The 9,328-nt window shown below is 36.7% G+C and overlaps 1 long non-coding RNA gene across 1 annotated transcript; it reads left to right on the forward strand.

Moving 5' to 3' along the window:
- Positions 1–3,123: 3,123 nt before the first annotated feature.
- On the forward strand, positions 3,124–8,216 carry LOC143686495 (uncharacterized). The gene is made up of 3 exons (XR_013177197.1): positions 3,124–3,193; positions 3,397–3,496; positions 8,066–8,216. It is a non-coding gene; the product is annotated as an uncharacterized LOC143686495 (long non-coding RNA).
- Positions 8,217–9,328: the final 1,112 nt, after the last annotated feature.

Raw genomic sequence — 9,328 nt, forward strand, 5'->3', positions numbered from 1 at the left:
CATAGAACATTTGGGCTGCCTTGTAGTTTCTTGAATGTACTCAATTTCAGTAAAGAACCTGACATTTTTACCAGACATTCCAGTAAACAGTGATCTAAATCTCAGGCTGAAAGGCAGAATTGACTTCATAAATTGTGGTAAGAACTTCTAAGAAACATTAAAATAAACAATATTTTCCAATAAATATTATGTGCATGAATGTATTGTTGGAGTTGAGAGTGACTGTGATGATCATATAATACAATCCTTTTATTTTTCACTAGAGGAGTTTGATATGTAGAGGTTAGATAACTTATCCAAGATTACGGTGGCAGAAGCACAGTTTGTCCCCAGGGCTCCTAGCTCCCTGTGACTGCCCATCCCCGTAGGAAACAGAAGAAACAGTCTTGGCACAGGGAGCCCAGTGGTTGTTTTATTACAATGACTGAGTTCTACTTTCAATGGAATGTATACTCTAAATTCAATACTCTGTAATTTAATTCAGTACTCTATTATGATTCCAGGAGAACAGAGACTATGTCTATTTGCTCATCTCTGAAACCCTGGACCTTAATTCAGTATTTGACACATGGTAGATTCTCAGTAAATATATGTTTAATAAATGAGACCCCCTTAGCTTAAAGTACTAATTTGATTTGATCCCTAAAATAAGTATTGTATCCTTGAATTTAACTAAATACATAGTATGAAGACTCAAAACTGACCCTTGAAGAATTTTCCTTATTGGTTTAGTGCAGAGGTTTACCTGGAGTTTACAGATCCCCCAAGAGTCCGTGGATGAAATTCAGAAAGTCCATAAACTTGAATGGGAAAAAAATTGCATCTTTACTTCCACTAACTTCGAATTGAAATTTAGCAATACCTTCAACTATGGCTAGAGGCAACCAACCACAGTAGCATTAGCATCGACTACCCAGTAGTAATCACAGATACTTTATATCACATATGATTTTTCTAGATATCTCAGAATATTGTTCATTCTGAACCTTTCTTCAGTGTGTAGAAGTTAGTGGGCCCACCATGAATATAGATAATGGTTAGTGGACACCCATCTCAAGACTCTTAACTTCGTCACCTCTACAAAGCCCCTTTTGCCATGTAAAGTAATAATCAAGGATTGTTCCAAGGTTCCAAGGATCAGATATGGACAGCTTTGGGAGCCATTATTCACCCTGCTGCAGAAACCACTACCACATTTTACTTTCATTCAATATAACTGGTTCCCTTTGTAATTCTGTGTATTTTATTTTATGCATTGAAAAAAAAAGCAGTTCTGCCAACTTACTGGCTATGTGATCTAGAGCAAATTATTTCCCCTTGTTTACTCACCTATAAAATGGGGATAGGGCCGCGGTGGCTCAGCGGGCAAAGTGCTTGCCTGCTATGCCGGAGGACCTCGGTTCGATTCCCGGCCCCAGCCCATGTAACAAAAACGGAGAAACAGAATACAATAAAAACAAGAAAATGTTTCCCTTTCTTCCTTCCTTCCTTCCTTCTATCCTTCCTTCCTTCTCTCTGTCTTTAAAAAAAAAAAAAAAAAAAAAAATGGGGATAAAAAATCCACGTCACAGAGTTGTTTTAAGAATTAACTAAGAGAATCTATGTAAAGAGCTGTACAGCACAGGTTAATAGTAGGCACCCAACAAAATATTATATTTCCATCTTTTGTCTCAAAACTCTTATGATTGTAGATCTCTTAATGAATTTTAGGTAATTAGCATACGAAACTTTCCAGACCTGACCAATGTTGTTTAATCTTAATTGTAGCTATGCTAAAAATACCTAACACCAGTTGCATGATCTGACTTTGACCTTGAAATATCAAATACCAACAGTGTGTTTGGAAGCCTGGTTTCAGTTTTGACTAGTATTTTCTAAATAGCTTGCATAAATAATTTATTGTTTCTATTTATAGCATTACTCCCTTTCCTTTGAGTGACCTAAGTTCAAATATAATTATACTTAAGATGGTGATTAAGACGAGTAAAGAGATAGGGTATCTTTCCCTTAAAGCAGCACCATAAATATTGTCTTAATGATTAAACTGTACTTAATGAACCGTGTTCTGCCAATGTCCAAACTAGCTTCTAGATGTTAATTAGGCACCTTTGAAATCATTACCCTTTGGGTGTCTATTTGACCCTAGGAAGGTGTGACATAAATGGCTGTTATCCAGCCCTCAAAAATCACTGCATTATGAATCAACAGGTACTTATCAAGAGTCCTTCTTTTCTGTAAGTCCAAAGAGGGCAGGGGCCATGTATTTTTCATTCCTCCCCTATGTGGATCACAAATTATCTGGAATGTTTAACTCTAGTTCAGTGACATCTCTTCAAGGATTTAAATAAGAAAACCCTAACTTACAAGCAAGTTATTTTAGAAAAGTTTTCCTTTTCTTAACAGTTTTCTATAAAAATATATGTGTGTTGTATTTCTTTAGAAACAATACATGGAAATGATAATATAAATATATTAATAATATTAATATACATTAGCTATATAATCTATTAAGTTTTCAAAATGGTTCATGAACTCCAGTTCAGCACATAATAGATAAGTAACCAGACTGCTGCTTTCTTTTGAATTTCGTTGTTGACATATATTTTAACATATGACAAGATTCTTAAGCATAATCACTAAACCATATTTCCTCCATGTCCCTGATCTTTGATCTACAACCATTGTCTAAATTCCCAAACAGGATGCTGAGACTTGATTGAGGGAAAAGACATAGAAGGAAAAGGGAATTTTAATAAGTGACACTCTGTTGGCAAAGGAAAGGGAACTAAGGGATTTTAGTTTGCATTTATTAGGCTCCCAGGAAATGAGATTGATAGTAGCCTCTGCCAAATTTAGCATGTATGATTTATGGTGCATTTTCAGATACATCATGTATTTGTAACCTGGAGTCTGTGGAATTTCTAGTAAATCTGTGGAAGTTCTGGAATTCTGTGACTTTCTCAAAATTCTACACAAAGTTTTGATAGTATGTACTTTTTCCAGAGAGGGTTATTCTCAAAGTGTTCTGTGACCCTAAGAAATTAAGAACCCAAGAGACATAGGCTCATTTGCTCCCACAATGACTTGGTGAGGTAAGTACTACAAGGATTATTACTTCAGAACCCCACTCCCTCAATAAGGGGCCATGAGAAACCAGTAGTGACCCTACAATGTCCACTAGCCAGCTACCCAGGTAAGTGGGAGCCAACTGCATGGGAAAAGCAAACAGGACACCTGGCTGGAGAGGAGAGGACAAGAGAGAATGAAGGAGAAGATGGAGGGGATTTCCACAAAGTTGCATTGTGAGAGGATGTAGAAGGAGAAAGGGGAGTTCAAGTAGAATTGAAGGAATGGGAGAAACATGAAAAATGATAATGCTACAATTTTTAACCTCAGGGAACAAAGAAATGCCTGAATAAGGCACAGTCATTCCCTCAAGAAGCTCATAGCCTCATGGGGTGTGAAGCTGTCAAAGCTGGGATAAACACATAAAACTGTAAGTTGGCTAGACATATGTGCTGTTTCATGGATCTTATGCTTTATACACATCACTCACCTGAGTGTACATAGTAGGGACTCAATAAGCACTTTGTATCTGATTTTGATATACTACCATAAGGATGAAAATAAAATTAATAAACAATATATAATACTTTTCACTACCACAGTAGTTAGATGGGGAATAGAATAATTAGAAAAAGAGCCAGATAAAAGTAGTTCTGCAATTCTGAAAGTCAGCATTGCCATATACAACAACTGTTAAAGAAATTGAAAAACAAATCAGACTTCAATTAGAGATGGGAATGAAACTGATTGGGTCGGAACTATGATAAATCAGAATACAGGAGTAAGGAGAACCTTGTATTTTAGAACTTCACTTACTATAAGAGACTCAAAGATAAGGCATTTATTCTGTCCCAAACCTAAATTTTTTGTAGCATGTAATCTAACACAACCAGGCTGGCTTGATAATTTAAACAACCCAAACACAGGGAGCCCAGAATGGAAATGAGGGCTTGTAATTCTGTATAGCTTAATGTAATGCCCCTATATAACCCAGAATACATTGAGCAGACATTTGAAAAGTATTGGCAAAGTCTTTTGAGGGATGGAAGAAAAAATATGGAACTATTAAATTTTACCACAGGGGAATCCCCTGATACTATCTCAAACATTAGGGACTCCCAAGTCAATAGGCTAAGACCTTGATCTTGAGGCTTGCTCTTGTGAAACTTAATTATGTAGCAGAGAACCTAAACCTACCTATAGGTGTGCTTAAGAGTTACTTCCAGAGGATGTCTTTTGTTGCTCAGATGTTGCTTCTCTCTCTCTCTAAGCCCAACCCTCTGAGTAAAATCAGTACCCTCCCCACTACATGGGACATGACATCCAGGGGTGAAAGTCTCCCTGGCAATGTGGAATGTGACTCTCAGCGATGAATCTGGCCCTGTCACTGTGGAATGGACAATGCCTTCCTGAACAAAAGGGGGAAAAGAACTGTAACAAATTAACTGTCAGTGGCTGAGACAGTCAAATAGAATGGAAAGGCTACTCTGTAGGCTACTCTTACACAAGCTTTAGTTAGAAACTGCTACTTATCATAGTTTGCCAAACCCTAATCAAAACCATTCCTGCCAACACTAAAGAATACCTAGGGCTATATCTGAGATTCTATAGAGGTTCCATGCACTGTAATTACTTTCCAGAAACCTACAACCTCTAGATGAAAATACAAGTAATGATCAATATATAATACTTTTCACTACCACAGTAGTTAGAAAGGGAATAGAATAATTAGAAAAAGAGCCAGATAAAAGTAGTTCTGCAGTTCTGAAAGTCAGCATTGCCACATACAACAACTGTTAAAGAAATTGAAAAACAAATCAGACTTATCCGGACTATCCTAGGCCAGATAAGACCTGAAAGCCAGAGAGGCCATGTTTTGACCATTTAATTATTATGAAAGGTCCCTCTAAATCTCTGGCTATACTTGTTATCTTGATTTCTATGTTTTCTGACATTAATATAGCCACTTCAGATTTCTTAGAGTGAGAGTATATGCACTTATATATTTTTCCATGTTCTTATTTTGTACTTGTGTCTTTATATTTAAATGTTGTTTCTTGCAAAGAGTTTGTCTGTTTTTCTGTCTGACCATTTCTGACTTTTACTTGGAAAATTTAGTCCATTGATATTTAATATAATCATTGATATATTTGCATTTAAGTGTGCCATCTTGCTATTTGTTTTCTATTTATCCTATTTTTATTTGTTCCTTTTTTCCTTCTTTTGAATTAATCAAGTTTTTTTAGTATTTCATTTTATTTCTTCTATTGTCTTAAAAATTTTTTTTTATTAGATAATTTGTGGGTTTACAGAACAATCATGCATAAAATATAGGATTCCCATATATCAACCCACAAATAACACTTGCACTGAGGTGAAACACCTGCTACAATTGATGAAAAAAAATTTTTTAAATAATTGTACCATTAATTAAATACATGGTTTAATTTAGGGTTCACTGTTTTGTAGTGTGGTTTCACGGATTAAAAAAATTTTTTTTCTTCTGCTATCATATATGCACTCTAACATTTCCCCTTTTAACCATGTTCAGATTTATAATTCAGTGCTGTTAATTGCATTTAAAATGTTGTGCTACCATCATCACCATCTACTACCAAAACATTCCCATCCTGTCAAACAGGGTCCCTGTATATTTTAAGCCTTAACTTACATTTCCTGTCCCCACCCAATCCCCTGATAACCCATATTTTAGATTCTTATTTGATGAATTTACTTATTCTAATTGTTTCAGTGAGATCACACAATATTTATCCTTTTTTGTTGGGCTTATTTCACTCAATATAATGCCTTCAAGGTTCATCCATGTTTTCCCATGTATCAGGACTTTATTTCTTTTTATGGCTGAATAATATTCCATTATGTGTACATACCACATTTTATTTATCCATTCATAGGTTGATAGATACTTAGGTTGCTTCCATAATCTTTTGGCAATTGTGGATAATGCTGCTATGAACATCGGTGTGCAAATATCTGTTCAAACTCCTGCTTTCAATTCTTTGAGGTATATACCTAGTAGTGGGATTTCTGCATCAAATGGTAGTTCTATACTTAACTTTCTAAGGAACTACCAAACTATCTTCCAAGCAGCTGCATGATTTATATTGCCACTAGCAATGAATGAGTGTTCCTATTTCTCCACATCCTAACAGTTGTTATTTTCCAATTTTTAATAGCAACCATTCTCATGGGTGTGAAATGTTATCTTGATGTGGTTTTGATTTGCATTTCCTTGTGGCTAATTATGTTGAGCATCTTTTCATGTGTTATTTGTATATCTTCTTTGGAAAGATATCTGCTTAAGTCTTTTGTCCATTTTTTCATTGGGTTGTTTGTCTTTTTGTCGCTAGGTTGAACTATTTCTTTGTATATACTGATATTAATCCTTTCTTGGATATGTGGTTTCCAAATGTTTTCTCCCATTATGTAGGTTGTCTTTTCACTTTCATGTTAAAGACCTTTGAGGTGCAAAAGTTTTTTTGTTTTGATGAGGTCCCATTTATCAATATGTAATGACTGTCTTTGTCGCTATAGCTGTTTTTGACTTAAAGTTTATTTTATCCAATATTAGTATATCCACCCCAGCTCCTTTTTGGTTACTACTTGCCTGGTATATTTTTTCCCATCCTTTCACCATCAACCTACTTGTATCTTTTACTTTAAGGTGAGTCTCTTGCAGGCAGCATATAGCTGGTCATGTTTTTTTTATCTATTCTGCCAATCTCTGCCTTTTGACTGGAGAGTTTAATCCATTTACATTTGAAGTCACTACTGATAATACAGTCCTTTCTTCTGCCATTTTGCCATTTGACCTTTGTAAATCTCATTTCTTTTTTGTCCCTAACTTCTGTTAAAGCCTACTTTTATATTCTTGTCAGCTAATTCCAATATTAGTGTTAACATCTGTTGATTGTCTTTCTCATTCACATTAAGATTGTCTGGGTACTTGGTATGACAAGCATTTTTTCCATTGTACCATGGACATTTTGGGTATCATGTTGTGAGACTCTGAATCCTATCTAATCTACTTTTTTAGTAGACAACCACCCTGTTTAGGTGTGGCATGTAGGGAAAAGTAGGAGTGGATATTCACTTCCCCTTTGGGGTCCATTCTTTCCATCTTAACAAAAGTGGAACACTGATCCACACTACCACAGATATGTGGGCTGAAAGTTCAGCAACCTGTTGATTTTGCTGACACCTTCCCAGTGAAAACACAACACTAATTCTTCTCCCCCACCCTCACCCCAGTGGGAGTATAAGCTCAATTTCCCACTGGACTCTCCTGACATCAGAGAAGGGAAGCAAAGGGCCAACTTGAACTGCCTCCTTGCTGGAGGATGGGGGCAACTTAGCTCCCTCTTAGGCCCCACTGACATTGGGGAGTAGGTGAAGCAGAATGTTGGCCTGCCCTGCCTCCTGCCACCTCATTCCACCTCATTGGTGCTATGTTGAGGTGGAGGTTCAGCTGGCAACAGGGGTAGAGGAAAGTGGAGTGCAAACTAGCCTACTTCCCTACTGCATCATTAGGTTTCTTTGTTGCCAGGTTGGGTGGGGACTCAATTCCCCACTGGACCCTATCGACAGTACCCTGGCAGTGGATTCAGAGAACCACCTAATTCCACTGCATAGGGAATAGAAGATTATTTCCCACTCACACCCATAGACATCATCCAGGGAGAGAACAGGAATGCTGCCACCTGCTTCTGCGGTGCAAGGAAGGTGAAAGATCAGCTCCCCATGTAATCCCAGTGAGATCATGGGTGGATAGTTTCTATTGGTGTTTGACTGGAATAGAGTGAGTATTGTCAAAAAGGTTTAATGTTCTATTGGGCCCGCCTTTTTCCAGTCCTTTGGGTAGGAGGAACTTTCTTTACTTGGAGTATATATATATTTGTTTTTGTCTGTGCCACTTGTCTGTTTTAGGTTTCATTTCTACCTTTTAAAGATTTCTTTTGTTTTTTTGTGTTATGTCCAGTGTGCTTTAGCTGCAATAGAGAGAACCTCGAAGGACCTGGGAGGAATGGGACTGCACCATTTTGGCCAGAAGGGACTGCACCATTTTGGCCAGAACTGCTATAATTTTTTTAAGTACTATTCAACTATAGGTGAATAAATAAAATCCATGAAAAGAAATTCCCAGTCCTATAGACTTTCTTAAAGCTTGAAAGTGGTCCAAGATTACAGCAGTACAGGAGGAAAAAAATATTTACACAGAGAACAAATGAAAATACTAACCCTTATAATATGACCATAATTTTTTTGTTAAATATTTATCCAGAATATTTTACATAAGAATATAGTTGATTTTATAATAGCTATCAATGATAAGATATAATTCAGAATAACTAGCTGTATTCTTATATGACATTTTTATTTCAAATATAAAGCAAAATCCAACAGATCAATCTTTATTCCACTGATAGCCTTTATAACATTGGAGATATGATTTTTCAAATATATTTTGGTTTTCAAAGCTAATAAAGCTTCATCAAAAGATGATGGGGGGTGAGGTGCCCTCACCACCAAGGTTTCTGACTCACTGATTTTGTGTAGTAGCCCAAGAAACTCACCCTTAACAGAAGTCCCCGAATGACTCTCGTGTGAGTAATTCAGTGATCATCCTGGAGAAATTTTGCCTCACTAGGTGTAAATAGGAAATTCAGTGATAATTGTGCATAGAAGAAGATCATAACTGAAGGGAAGGGATGGTAAATCAAGTCATAAATTGCCAGTGGCATATAAAAGTTTCCAAATTACTGCTTAGGCTTCACTTTATGATCCACTAACACAATCCCTGAGCTTTCTAAGTTACGGGACATCACAGAGAAAAGAGAACTGGTGGTAGAACCAGAAATGGCTTGTCTTAGTTTGCTAGGGTTGCTATGACAAATACCACACAATGGTTTGGCTTATCCAACAGGAATTTATTATCTCGTGGTTTTGGAGGCTAGAAATCCAAAATTTTCTGAGCAGGCCATACTTTCTCCTGGAGTCTACAATATTCTGGTGATATCTTGACAGCAGTACTTGGGGTTCTTTGTGTTGCATCTCTGCCTCTGTCACATAGTACCCTGCCTCATTTTTTTGGCTTCTTCTGGTTTATGGATTCTATTTCTCCTGCTCAGTCATCTGTGTCTGTTGAGATTTCCTCTCCTTATAAGGACTTTAGCCATCTGAATTAAGGATCACCCTGCTTAAATTTGGTCTTACCTAAATAAGATCTTCGAAGATGAGTCCA

The sequence above is a fragment of the Tamandua tetradactyla genome, chromosome 6 (assembly GCF_023851605.1).
Source record: "Tamandua tetradactyla isolate mTamTet1 chromosome 6, mTamTet1.pri, whole genome shotgun sequence".
NCBI lineage: Eukaryota > Metazoa > Chordata > Mammalia > Pilosa > Myrmecophagidae > Tamandua > Tamandua tetradactyla.